This window comes from Lynx rufus, unplaced genomic scaffold (assembly GCF_022079265.1).
Source record: "Lynx rufus isolate CCGP_SWC_20201006 ecotype Redwood Valley unplaced genomic scaffold, mLynRuf1.p SCAF_4, whole genome shotgun sequence".
NCBI lineage: Eukaryota > Metazoa > Chordata > Mammalia > Carnivora > Felidae > Lynx > Lynx rufus.
The window spans coordinates 122464459-122478870 of NW_025814856.1; the positions used below are offsets into that span (position 1 = coordinate 122464459).

Below are 14412 nucleotides of genomic sequence, written 5' to 3' on the forward strand. Positions count from 1 at the left end.
CTGGAAGTCCGTTAGATTTAGAGCAGTAGCTATGGACAGAAGTACACAAGAGTGTTGCCTTTTCTTAGGTCACAAGGAAGATGGGGAGAATGAAAGTACAACAGTGAGAATGTATGAAAGCATTCTGTGAAACCATTAGGTGACTGCTAGAGGGCACCCAAGGACAGTAGTAAGTATGACTTGAAGGAAAGCAAAAAAAAAAAAAAACAAAACAAAAGTTGAGCCATGAAAATCCATTTTGTTCTGCCATGCTGGGTGGAAGTTGCCTGCTTTGTGTCGTCATGTCTTGGATCGGAAGGTCTTGAGGTAGCAGACCTCATCTGAAGATCATCTGCTCCTAGCGGATTTTTAGCATTCAAGAGCTCAAGATCTCCTGGGAGGGCTTATTTCATCAAAATTTGAAGGTACTTTTTCTCTGATGTTACATCACTTGAAAAAATTTCTCTTAGGATTTTTCAGGTTTTGTTCTTCTAGCCTATGTCTGGAAAACTAAAAAGAGCTCTCCTAATAGTTCCAAATGAGTTAAAATCTGAAGCACCAAACAAATCCAGTTCATTCTAGTATTCTTCCTTCTAAAGATGAAGAAGCAAATCACTGGTTACCTTGTAGCAATCCCAGGATATCCAAAGAACATGTAGTTTTAAAAGACACATGGGCAGTTTTATTCTCAAATTGGGGAAGGCAAAAAGTTGACCAGGAGACAAAACATAAACCTAATTTAGGAAGTACCTAAATGCAGGAATTTTTTTTTTCTTACAAGTTTTTATTTAAATTCCAGCTAGTTAACATACAGTGTAATGTTGGTTTCAGGTGTAGAATTCAGTGATTCACCACTTAGGTCCAACACCAGTGTTCATCATAAGTGCACTCCTTAGTCCCCGTCACCCATTTCACCCATCCCCTTGCCCCCCTCCCCTCCAGTGACCATCAGTTTGTTGTCTGTAGTTAAAAGTTTGTTTCTTGGTTTGCATCTTTTCCCCCACTGTGTTCATTTGTTTCTTAAATTCCACATAGGAGTGAAATATGGCATTTTTCTCTCACTGACTTATTTTGCTTAGAATAATACTCTGTAGGTCCATCCACATCATTGCAAATGGCGAGATTTCATTCTTTTTGATGGCTGAGTAATATTCCATCACACACACACACACACACACACACACACACACACACACACACACACACACATCTTTATCCACTCATCAGTTGATGGGCACTTGGTCTCTTTCCGCAGTTTAGCTGTTGTTAATGTTGCTATGAACATTGGGGTGCATGTCTCCCATTGAATTACCTTTTAGTATCTTTTGGGTACATACCTAAATAGTGCAATTGCTGGATTGTAAGGTAGTTCTATTTTTAACATTTTGGGGAACCGCCATCCTGTTTTCCACCAGTGGCTGCATCAGTTTAAATGCAGGACATTTTAATAAGTTGCTAATGTAAGAGCAGCAATAAGTGATGATAATTACAAGAAGTTTCATTTTTTCAAAAATAAGGTACTTTGTGTTAAAACAATTTATGAGTATGCCACAAGTATAGATATCTCACAGTGTGTTTAAATTTCTTTTTAATGTTTGCCTATGGGGGGAGGGGTAGAGAGAGACTAATGGGGGAGGGGTAGGCAGAGAGAGAGGGAGACACAGAATCCGAAGCAGGCTCCAGGCTCTGAGCTTCAGCACAGAGCCTGACATGGGGCTTGAACCCATAAGCTGTGAGATCATGACCTGAACCAAAGTCGGATGCTTAACTGATAGCCATCTGGGCGCCCCTGTATGCCTTTCATTAATGCACCTTTCTCAAGCCCTCCCAGATATTTGTTTAGATGCATGTAAACATGTTTTACAGTTTTAATTCAGCTCTAAAATAGTTACCTTGATGAGCATGTTAAATGAACATGTAATATATTGAATTTACCATTCTCATAAAATTGGCAGTTCCCCTAACAAGTAGATAAGCCAAAACAATTATCCCATATGTATAAGATATGTCACTTTATAACTGTGCTATAGTATAGTCTCAAACATTTTATTAGTTACTACCTTAACCAAAATAACACATTTTGTTTCCTCCAAACACAGAACTAGAAAACCTATAACCAAAGGCTTAATTTCTTTTTACTCCATAGCTATATATACATTTTGCATCTTTTATTGATTTTCTGATATACAATGAACCTCTGTATTCATAAGCCAAAAATTTACATCATGTCAAAAGTTTTAACTTTCCTGCTTTGTGGGTCTGATAACCTAATAACCAAGGTCATTATTCAAACAGCTTTTTCTTCTGTATTGGTTTTAGCAAGAAAATTTGAAGAACCAATATGTGTAAAGCTTGAGACTTAAAAAAAAAATTGGGGGGGGGGGGCGTGGGGAGTACCAGGGTGGCTCGGTTGGTTAAGCATCTGGCTCTTGGTTTTAGCTCAGGTCATGATCTCACGGTCATGAGATCAAGGCCTGTGTCTGGCTCCAGCATGGAGTCTGTTTGGGATTCTCTCCCTCTCTCTCTCTGTCTCTCTCTCTCTCTCTCTCTCTCTCTCTCAAATAAACAAAAAAAAAATACTTAAAAATTTTTATTTGAATCTTATCTGGACTGCATGAATATGTGAATAACAACAGAATATTTTTGATCCATTTTTAACTTTTTTATTCCTAAAGTCTTTCCAAGGAGACGGGAAGGTGGAGAGGAAATGAGAGAGGGCCAGCCCAGGCAGATAAGACAAGGACAAAGTTAGCCTACCACTGATAATTTTATAACTCTGAAAAATATGCTTTTATAATTATAGAAGCAGTTGTAGGATGTATAGTATAACCTGTGCCCCCTTGAAAGGTTTCTTTCTATGCTTCCATCAGAAATAATTCACCTTAGGGGCATCTGGATGGCTCAGTCAGTTAAGGGTCCGACTTCAGCTCAGGTCATGATCTCATGGTTTGTGAGTTCGAGCCCTGCATCCGGCTCCGTGCTGACAGCTCAGAGCCTGCTTCGGATCCTCTGTGTCCCTCTCTCTCTGCCCCTCCCCCACTCATATGGTCTCATTCTCTCCCTCTCCCTCCCTCCCTCTCTCTCTCTCTGAAAAATAAACATTAAAAAAAATAACAATTCACCTTAGGGCTCCTGGCTGGTTCAATCATTACAGCATGGGACTTTTTTCTTTTTTCAATATATGAAATTTATTGTCAAATTGGTTTCCATACAACACCCAGTGCTCATCCCAAAAGGTGCCCTCCTCAATACCCATCACCCACCCTCCCCTCCCTCCCACCCCCCATCAACCCTCAGTTCTCAGTTTTTAAGAGTCTCTTATGCTTTGGCTCTCTCCCACTCTAACCTTTTTTTTTTTTTCCTTCCCTTCCCCCATGGTCTTCTGTTAAGTTTCTCAGGATCCACATAAGAGAGAAACCATATGGTATCTGTCTTTCTCTGTATGACTTACTTCACTTAGCATAACATTCTCCAGTTCCATCCACGTTGCTACAAAGGGCCATATTTCATTCTCATTGCCACATAGTACTCCATTGTGTATATAAACCACAATTTCTTTATCCATTCGTCAGTTGATGGACATTAAGGTTCTTTCCATAATTTGGCTATTGTTGAGAGTGCTGCTATAAACATTGGGGTACAGGTGCCCCTATGCATCAGCACTCCTGTATCCCTTGGGTAAATTCCTAGCAGTGCTGCTGCTGGGTCATAGGGTAGGTCTATTTTTAATTTTTTGAGGAACCTCCACGCTGTTTTCCAGAGTGGCTGCACCCAGGAATTTGCATTCCCACCAACAGTGCAAGAGGGTTCCCATTTCTCCACATCCTCTCCAGCATCTATAGTCTCCTGATTTGTTCATTTTGGCCACTCTGACTGGCGTGAGGTGATATCTGAGTGTGGTTTTGATTTGTATTTCCCTGATGAGGAGAGACGTTGAGCATCTTTTCCATGTGCCTGTTGGCCATCCGGATGTCTTCTTTAGAGAAGTGTCTATTCATGTTTTCTGCCCATTTCTTCACTGGGTTATTTGTTTTTCGGGTGTGGAGTTTGGTGAGCTCTTTATAGATTTTGGATACTAGCGCTTTGTCCGATATGTCGTTTGCAAATATCTTTTCCCATTCCGTTGGTTGTCTTTTAGTTTTGTTGGTTGTTTCCTTTGCTGTGCAGAAGCTTTTTATCTTCATAAGGTCCCAGTAGTTCATTTTTGCTTTTAATTCCCTACAGCATGGGACATTTAATCTCAGGATTGTGTGTTCAAGCCTCATGTTGGGTGTGGAGTCTACTTAAAAAAATTTTTTTCCCCCTTGTTAGGCGAAGGGAACCTTTAGGATTTGGATGCTACAGTTTCTCTTGGATCTCCTTTGTAATCACTCAAAAGTTTCTGGTTCTTGGCTAGAAGGGGACAATTTTCCAGAGAACTTTTTGTTTACATTATCAAGTTTCTGCATCTCCTGGCTCCACCAAAAGAAGGACAGCTTGATAGTGGTCAAGAAGGTTTGGAGTATATGGACCAAGACAGGGTTTGGGAAGTCCTTAACAATGGCACAAGGATCAGAAGTTGACATGAGGAAATATCAGAGACCTCTTCATCTGGAGGTTGTAATTTTAAGGGACTTCGAGTATGGATAGTTCTGAAGATGGAAGAGGAGGGAAGAGAAAGGAAAGATAAATAGGAAAGTGTGGAACGGAGTTTTAGATGGACGCACAAAACTGAGGCAGATTAAAAATTTTTCACATCTCATTGGTCTAGGCAAAGAGTTTTAGGGAACCTTAAGAATCTGGATTATATCTCTCTCAGTTTCTTAGCCATATTTTAAATTTAAACTCACAAGGAATTACAAAAAATAAAACCAAGCATTCCTGTGTCCTTCATGCAACTTTCCTGAGGTGCCTCAGTGGTGATATCTTGTATAAGCATATTTCGTTATCAAAACCAAGAGATTGACATTAGTACAATACTTTTAACGACAGACCTTATTTGAATTTTTGTATAGTTTTATGAAATTTTATCACATAGGTACTTTTTTAAAGTGTTTTTTTTTTAATGTTTTTAGTTTTTTTGAGAGAGAGAGTGCAAGCAGGGGAGGGGCAGAGAGAGGGAGACACAGAAGCCGAAGCAGGCTCCAGGCTCTGAGCTGTCAGCACAGAGCCTGATGTGGGGTTCAAGCCCACGAACGCGAGATCATGACCTGAGCTGAAGCCATACGCTCAACCGACTGAGCCCATAAAGATTTTTTTTTTAACGTTTGTTTAGAAAGAGAGAGTGCAAGCATACGCAAGTTGGGAAGGGGCAGAGAAAGAGGGAGAGAGAGAATCCCAAGCAGGCTCTGTGCTGTCAGGGTGAAGCCTGACCTCAATTCAACAAACTCTGAGACCATGACCTAAGCTGAAATCAAGAGTCGGACATTTAACCGACTGAACCACCCTGGCATCCTGTAAGATTTTTATTTTTGAGTAATTTCTGTACCCAGTGTCGGGCTCCTACTCACAACCCTGAGATCAAGAGTCCCACACTTCATTGACTGAGCCAGCCAGGTGCCCCCATTCACATATGTAGATTCTGCTAACTACAATCATCAGGGTACAGAACTTTTCTATCTTCACAAAGAAACTCTTATGCTAACCTTTCTATAACATTCTCCGTATTTCTAACCACTGGCAACCACTGGGGCAACCACTGACCTATTCTTCATCTGTATAATTCTGTCATTTCAAGAATGTTATAGAAGTGGAGTTATAAAGTATACAACCTTTCGAAATTGGCTTTTTTTACTCAGCATAATGGCCGCGAGATCCCTTCATGCATCCACAGTTTGTTGCATGTATTGTGTTGTTCCTTTTCATTGTTGAGTAGTAGTCCATAGTATGGGTGCGCCACAGTATATCCATTCACTTTTCATAGGACATTTGGATTGTTTCCACTTGTCAGCTATACAAATAGAGCTACTACTATAAACATTCATGTACGGATTTCTGATGTGGATGTGTGTTTTCATTTCTCTAGGATAAATACCCAGGAGTATCATTGCCAAGTCTTAAGGTAAGTCTGTGTTTAACTTAATAAGGAACTGCCAAACTTCTCTTCAGAATAGCTGTACCATTTTATATTCCTACCAACGATGTATGAGAGATCTAATTGCTCTATATCCTTGCCAGTGGTTGGTATTGTGGAATTTTTTTTTTTTTGCCATTTTAATAGAGGTATAGTGGTGTATCATCGTGCTTTGATTTGTATTTTTCCAGTGGGTAATGATGTTGAATATCTTTTCATATGCTTATATATGCCATTAAATACTATTTGCCATTCAAATATCTTCTGTAGGGAAATGTGTAAGTCTTTTGCACATTTTCTAATTGAATTTTGTGTTTTTACTGTTGCATTTAGAGCATTCTTTATATATTCTGAATGCAGATCTCTTACCAGAACTGTGCATTGCAAATATTTCTCCCAGTCTGTATCTTTCTCTTAACAGGGTCTTGCTCAGAGCAAAAGGATTTGGTTTTGATAAAGTCCAATTTATTGGTATTTTCTTTTATGGATCATGATTTTAGAGTCATGTCTAAGAATTCTGCATAACTCAGAAGATTCCCTCCTATGTTGTCTTCTAAAAGATTTATGGTTTCACGTTACATGTGGATTTATGATCCATTTGGGGTTAATTTTTATATCAGGTGTGAGGTCTAAGTCAAGGTTCATATTTATGCCTAGGGATGTACAGTTATTCTAACACCATTTGTTGGAAAAAAAAAAAAACATCCTTTTTCCTTTGAATTGCTTTTGCCTTTTTGTCCATATCCGTTGACTGTGTTGTGTGGGTTATTACTGGCACTTGTTTCCATCGATCTGTGGAATCCACGTGGCCACATTGTCATGATGACTGTGGCTGTATAACTGTTTGAAAATGAGGATAGTGTGAGTCTAGCAACTTTTCTTTTTTTTTCCTTTTCGTTTCATTTTCTGTTCGTGTATTTCCCTATAAATTGAGAAACTGTTTCTCTAGATCTACAAAAAATTTTTTTTCATAAATTTCATAACATTTCAATAAACATATAATTCAGTTTGGGGAAAACTGATATCTTTAGTATGTTGAATCAGTTTTTCAGTCCATAAACCTAGTAAGTTTGTCTATTTAGGTCTTTTAAAAACGTTTGTATCAAAAACAAAAGTTTTTATCAGAGTTTTGTAGTGTTTGCATACAGATCCCCTATGTTTTGTTAGGTTTAGACTGCAGTATTTTTCTTTTGAGGAGAAATTATAAGTGGTATTGTGTTTTTAATTTCAGTTTTGACATGTTCGTTGCTGATAGAAGAAACACAGTTGATTTTTGTATATGACTCTTGTACTTGTGACCCTGCAAAATTCAATTATAAGTGTTTCCTTTTCTTCTGTTTCCTGGAAGAAATGGTGTAAATTCCTGTTATTTGTTCTTTTAATATTTGGTACAATTCAGCAGTGAAATCATCTGGCCTACACACAGCTTTATCAAAAAGTTCTAAAATGTTGATTCAATTCCTTTAGTAGTTACGAGACTATTCAGTGTATCTATTTTATTTGGGTAAGTTTTGATAGTTTGTTGCTTTTGGGGAATTGGTCAGTTTCATCTAAGTTGTTGAATGTATGTGCATAGAGTTGTTTGTAGTAAGTATTATCCTTTTACTGTCTGCTGGGTCTGTAATGTCTGCTGACATCTCCTTTTTCATTCCGGATGTTGGTAATTTCTCTTATCTCTTTCTGGTAGACATGAAAATGCTTTGTTATCCATTGTGCCCATCTCTTTTAATTCATGTATATAAACTGTTTACATTTAATGTAATTATTGGTATGTTAGGATTTAAGTCTGCTATTTTATTTTTCTGTTTCTTTCTTCTGTTCTTCATTGATCTTTGCTGTCTTTCTGTGAGTCACCTGAAGACTTTTTAGTATTCCAATTAGATTGATGTATACTGTTGATAAGTCTATTTCTTTGTATAATTTTGTTAGCAGTTACTCTACATTTGCATATGTAACTTATCACAGTCCAGCAATATCAACCTTACGCCACTTCAGATGAAATGTAGAAGCATACCACTGGATAGCTGGGATTTTTGTTTCCTTTTTGTGGTAAGGTACCTGTCAAATGAGCAATTTGCCCATGTCAGATTTCCCCAAAGTGACCACTGCTATAATACCTAATTGTCCTTGATGCAATTGTGCAACTTAGGAAGTTGTATGCAGGATTTAGCAGTATAACAGTATATCATGAAGGAAAAATTATTTGGTCTGACATTGAATGCAGACTTAGACTAAAAAGACCTCATGAGCATCATTGCACTGATAATATGTTGTGCAGGTACATAACCTCCAAGAATCTGGCCAAGGACCAGCTGTAGCCAACTGAGAACTCATTTAAAAACAAAACAAGAACAGTTCTAGGAAGATGAAACTAAAAGGAGTAATTCTTTTTTTTTTTTTAATTTTTAAATTTAAGTTTTAGTCAACATACAGTGCAATGGTGGTTTGGTTTTAGGAGTACAATTCAGTGATTCATCACTTACATACAACACCCAGAGCTCATCACAACAAGTAGTGTCCTTAGTATCTATCACCCATCTAGCCCATCCCCCACCCACCTCCCTCCATCAACCCTCAGTTTGTTCTCTATGGTTAAGAGTCTCTTGTGGTTTGTTTCCCTCTCTCCTCTTCCCCCACCCCATATGTTCCTCTGTTTTTGTTCCTTAAATTCCACATATGATTGAAATCATATGGTATTTGTCTTTCTCTGATTGACTTATTTCACTTAGCCTAATACATTCTAGCTCCGTCCATGTCGCAAATGGCAAGATTTATTTATTTGTTTGTTTGTTTATTGACAAGTTAGCTAACATATAGTGTATATGGTATGCTCTCGGCTTCAGGAGTAGATTCCCATGATTCATTCTTCTTGATGGCTGAGTAATATCCCATTGTGTATATATACACCACATCTTCTGTATCCATTCATCAGTCAACGGACATTTGGGCTCTCTCCATAGTTTGGCTATTGTTGACAATGCTGTTGTCAACATTGGGATGCGTGTACCCTTCCGAATCTGTGTTTTTGTATCCTTTGGGTAAAAACCTAATAGTGCAATTGCTGGATCGTAGGGTAGTTCTATTTTTAATTTTTTGAGGAACCTCCATACTGTTCTCCAGAGTGGCTGCACCAATTTGCATTCCCACCAACAGTGCAAGAGGTTTCCCCATTTTCCACATCCTCATCAACACCTGTTGTCTTATGTTGTTAATTTTAGCTATTCTGACGGATGTGAGGTGGTATCTCATCATGGTTTTTATTTGCATTTCCCTGGTGATTAGTGATGTTGAGCATCTTTTCATGTATCTGTTAGCCATCTGGATGTCTTCTTTGGAAAAGTATCTATTCATGTCTTCTGCCCATTTCTTAACTGGGTAATTTGTATTTTGGATGTTGACTGTGATAAGCTCTGTATAGGTTTTGGATACTAACCCTTTATCAGATATGTTTGCAGGTGTCTTCTCCCATTATGTAGGCTGCCTTTTAGTTTGGTTTTTGCTTTGCTGTGGAGAAGCTTTTTATCTTGATGAGATCCCAGTAGTTCATGTTGGCTTCTGTTTCCCTTGCCTTCGGCAATGTGTTTAGTAAGAAGTTGCTGCGGCTGAGGTCAAAGAGGTTGCTGCCTATGTTCTCCTCTAGGATTTTGATGGTTTCCTGTCTCACATTTAGGTCTTTCACCCATTTGGAGTTTATTTTTGTGTATGGCGTAAGAAAGTGGTCCAGGTTTATTCTTCTGCTTGTCACCATCCAGTTTTCCCAACACCATTTGTTGAAGAGACTTTTTTCCATTGGATATTCTTTCCTGCTTTGTTGGATATTCATTTCTGGGTTTTCTGTTCTCTTTCATTGATCTGTGTCTGTTTTTGTGCCAGTACCATACTGTTTTGATGACTACAGCTTTGTAATGTAACTTGAAATCTGGAATCATGATGCCTCCAGTTTTGCTTCTCTTTTTCGGGATTGTTTTTGCTATTAAGGGTCTTTTGTAGTTGCATACAAATTTTATGATTGTTTGTTCTAGCTCTATGAAAAATGCTGGTGGTATCTTGATAGGGATTGCATTCAATGTGTAGATTGCTTTGGGTAGTATAGACATTTTAACAATGTTTGTTCTTCCACGGACATGGAATACTTTTCATTTCCTTCTGTCCTCTTCAGTTTCTTTCATGAGTGTTCTATAGTTTTCAGAGTGTTAGATCTTTTACCTAGGTTAATTCCTAGGTATCTTACTGGTGTTGGTGCAATCGCAGATGGAATCAATTCCTTCATTTCTTTTTCTGCCGCTTCATCATTGGTGTATAGAAATCCAACAGATTTCTGCATGTTGATTTTATATGCTGCAACTTTGCTGAATTCATGTATCAGTTTACACTTTTGTGGTGGAGTCTTTTGGGTTTTCTACATAGAGTACCAGGTCATCTGCAAATAGTGACAGTTTGACATCTTCCTTGCTGATTCAGATGCCTTTTATTTCATTTTGTTGTCTGATTGCTGAGGCTAAAACTTTCAGTACTATGTTAAATAGTAAGGGCGAGAGTGGACATCCTTGTCTCGATCCTAACTGTAAGGGAAAGGCTCTCAGTTTTTCCCCATTGAGGGTGATATTAGCAATGGGTCTTTCATATATGACCTTTATGATGTTGAGGTATGTTCCATCCATCCCTACTTTGTTGAGGGTTTTTATCAAGAATGGATGCGTCTATTGAGAGGATGGTATGGTTCTTATCCTTTCTTTTATTAATGTGGTGTATCATGTTGATTGATTTGCGAATATTGAACCAGCCCTCTAGCCCAGGAATAAATCCCATTTGATCATGGTGAATAATTTTTTTTTAATTTTTTTTCAACGTTTATTTATTTTTGGGACAGAGAGAGACAGAGCATGAATGGGGGAGGGGCGGAGAGAGAGGGAGACACAGAATCGGAAACAGGCTCCAGGCTCTGAGCCATCAGCCCAGAGTCCGACGCGGGGCTCGAACTCACGGACCGCGAGATCGTGACCTGGCTGAAGTCGGACGCTTAACCGACTGCGCCACCCAGGCGCCCCTGAATAATTTTTTTAATATAATAAAGAGTAATTTTTAAAATACCTTGAAAGGTGATTGTTGTGGGTTGAATTGTTTTTCCAAAATGTTATGTTGAAGTCCAAACCCCAGGTACCTGTGAACGTCACATTATTTGGAAATAGGGTCAAGTTAAGATGAGGTCATATTGGATCGTGGTGGGCCCTAAATCCAATGACTGGTGTCTTTATTAGGAGAAGGAGGTTTGGAGATGCAGAGACCACAAAGAGGGAAGTAGGCCATGTAATGACAGCAGCAGAGATTGGAGCACTTGCTGGTACAAGCCAAGGAGCACCAAGGATTAAAGCAACTACCAGAAGCTGGGAAGGATTTTCCCTTACAGCCTCCAAAGTGGGTATGGCCCTGTTGCCACCTTAATTTGAGACTTCTTGACTTCAGAATTACGAGAGAATCAGAATCTATGGTATTAAGCGACCTAGTTTGTGGTAATTTGTTGTGGCAACCCTAGCAAACTAAGAGCGACCCAAGGCAAAGTCTACTGTGAAGATGCAGGGCTGATGAGATGTCCTGAGCACCTTGGCCATCAGGACCGGCCTCACTGACAGTTTATCTGGCCTGTATCCCTCACTATAGGCGTTTCTCTTACAGACGAGTGACAGTTAGGACAACAGACAACCAGACAGATAATAGGAATGCTGAGTTAAATGCTTAGAAGCAAAATTTCACCAAAGAACAGTGCAAACTGATCAGAATTCAAAAGCCCTAGGAACGAAATAGAGACCAAACAGTGAAGGGCTCAACAGATTATTTGGAGTTCATACTCAGCTGCTGTCAAACAAGGTGAGGTTTCTTGGGCTAGCTGAGGAACCAAGGGGGCGTCCCTGTAAGAAAATTGGACAGGCCTGCAGGTTTGGACTCGTCCTAGGTGATCCAAAGAAGGGTTAACGGGAGTGGAGACCAGTCGTGATTTGGGGCTATTTGATTGTGTACCTTGGTAATTTTATCTCAGAGGCCGTACCTTTAAAGCCCAGCTAGAATCCTCACTGGCAAAAAACTGTGTTAGAAGAGTGGGGGGTATAATTACATTTGGAGCGGCAGTTCCGTTGGTTCAGATGTGCTCACAGAGTGGTTGTGCTCTATCTTGGTTCATTAGAGCCGGGTGGAAATGTTACAGTCTTCCTATTAGCTGCCAAGGCCATTTTTCACTTTCTGAGGGCCCGGCCTGGAGAGAGCCCATAGCACTTTCGCCTACAGTCCCTTAGTTAAAATGCAGTCGTGTGGCCACATTAAATGCACAAGAGGCTGGAAAGTAGACTTTGGCTGTGTGCTCAGAAAGAAATGTGAATCAAGTTTTACAATTACATAACCATACTCTTCGTTTTGGGTTTTTCATGGTGGTTGTCCCTTTTAAATTATGTTTTGCCTTTGTCCCCATTCCCACTCCCGCAGACCTACACCCTCGTGTATTTAACATATGCCCTTCTGATTGACCTTCTGTATATTAATTTGAAGTTATGAATCTCTGAAAAATATATGATTGCTTTGAATACGTTTCTAATGTATATAAATGTTTGTTGTCTGTATGTCATTCTGATTATTCATTTTTTCACTATATGTTTTTGAGATCTATCCACGCTGACACCTGTAAACCGAATTCTTCCCTCCTGATTGCTTCAAAATACTCCATTTATTCATATTATTTCAACATTTTATTCTGCCATGTACAAAAGACAAAAATGTTTTAGTAACTTAATAATGTCATATTTACTTTTTTTTATTGTTTTTAAAATTTTTAAATTTTTTTTTTTTTTTTGAGAGAGGGAGACAGAGTGCGAGCAGGGGAGGGGCAGAGCGAGAGGGAGACACAGAATCCGAAGAGGCTCCAGGCTCTGAGCTGTCAGCACAGAGCCTGACATGGGACACGGACTGATGAACTGCAAGATCATGACCTGAGCCGAAGTCGGACGCTTAACCGGCTGAGCTACCCAGGCGCCCCTAATAATGTCATATTTATTCTTTACTTTATTCTCAAATGCACAATTTGGGCTGGGATTGCAGGGGCAGCTCATCTCTGCTCCATGCATTATCAGCTGGAGCTGGCAATGACTCAATGGGTTGGGGTCAGAATTAGCTGAAGGCTCGCTCTCTCACACGTAGTGGTCAGTGTTGGCTATTGGTTGGGACCTCAGCTGGGGTTGTTTGGTGGCACACCTATACATGACATGTCCGTGTAGCTGCACGGCTTCCCCGTAGTGCAGTGGCTCAGTTCCAAGAACTGTTGTCCCAAGAGGGCAATGCAGAAGTGCGTGAGTTTCTTGCGACCTTGTCTTGAAGTCACGTGGAGTCACTTCCATTGTACCCTGTTGGTTAAGGGGGACACAGGGTCTTCCCAGGTTCACAGGGAGAAGACATAAAGCCGACCCCCCAATGGAAGGAATGTCAGTGTTACGTGGTTAAAAAAAACCCAAACAAACATGTGGGAATGTGGGATGGAGTATGTTGTGGCATCTATCTTTGGATAGGACAGTCTGCCACATTTGTGAAAATAAAAAATCTGATTTGGATATGACGACATGATTTGGATACCAAGGCTGGTTAGCAAAGCTTTTTAATTATAAAAGTTATATTCCAGTATGCTCTTTCTTTTTGGACAGAGTATTAGACTGTAGTCAATAATTGCTTGCTTCCTGTATTCTTAGACTTTTGTTCTAAGATTATCAATACCTTTCCCCTCAGTCCTTGTTTTTTATGTGATCGATATAATGAGATCAACCAGTTCATAGGACATGATGATGAAGAATGTAATACAGAGAAATTGATTTTTGTTTTCTTTAAAAAATACATCCTATAGTGAAATGATGGCAATCATCTTTCAGGACTGACCTGCGATGAAGAGAGTACCCATTGCCCACCACTTGGTTTATTTGGGGGGAAAAAACTTAGAAGAAAGAGTAATAGCTAGTTCTCAACCTCTTTTTTTTTTTTTTTTTTTTTTTCCTGGAGCTGCCCAGAGAATCTCTTAGGTACTGGATATTCTGATTAGATACCCTTAATGCACATGTGACTATTCTGAGCTGATGGTCTCCATCACTAGAAAGTAGGTCTGTAATTTTTGTAGTTCTCATGCTTGCTTTCTCCGATCTGTTCTCTCCTGAGACTCTGTTAAATATGATGATGCTTAAGGACAACACTGCCAAGATCGCTCTACCTTTCTTAAAGAGATACAATGTGAGAAGAGTGGGGAAGCGTTCTCGCAATCAGCAAGGCCAAGAAAAGGTTGTAGTTGAAATCATCCAACCCTGTGCTGATGTCTGTGTATCACTTTAGCCATTTCTCTCAATCCAGAAAAACCATGG

General features: G+C 39.4%; 1 non-coding gene across 1 annotated transcript; it reads left to right on the forward strand.

The window, feature by feature from the left end:
- The first annotated feature begins 13904 nt into the window (after positions 1-13904).
- LOC124525268 (small nucleolar RNA SNORD2) lies at positions 13905-13973 on the forward strand. Its single transcript, XR_006965475.1, has one exon. It is a non-coding gene; the product is annotated as a small nucleolar RNA SNORD2 (small nucleolar RNA).
- Positions 13974-14412: the final 439 nt, after the last annotated feature.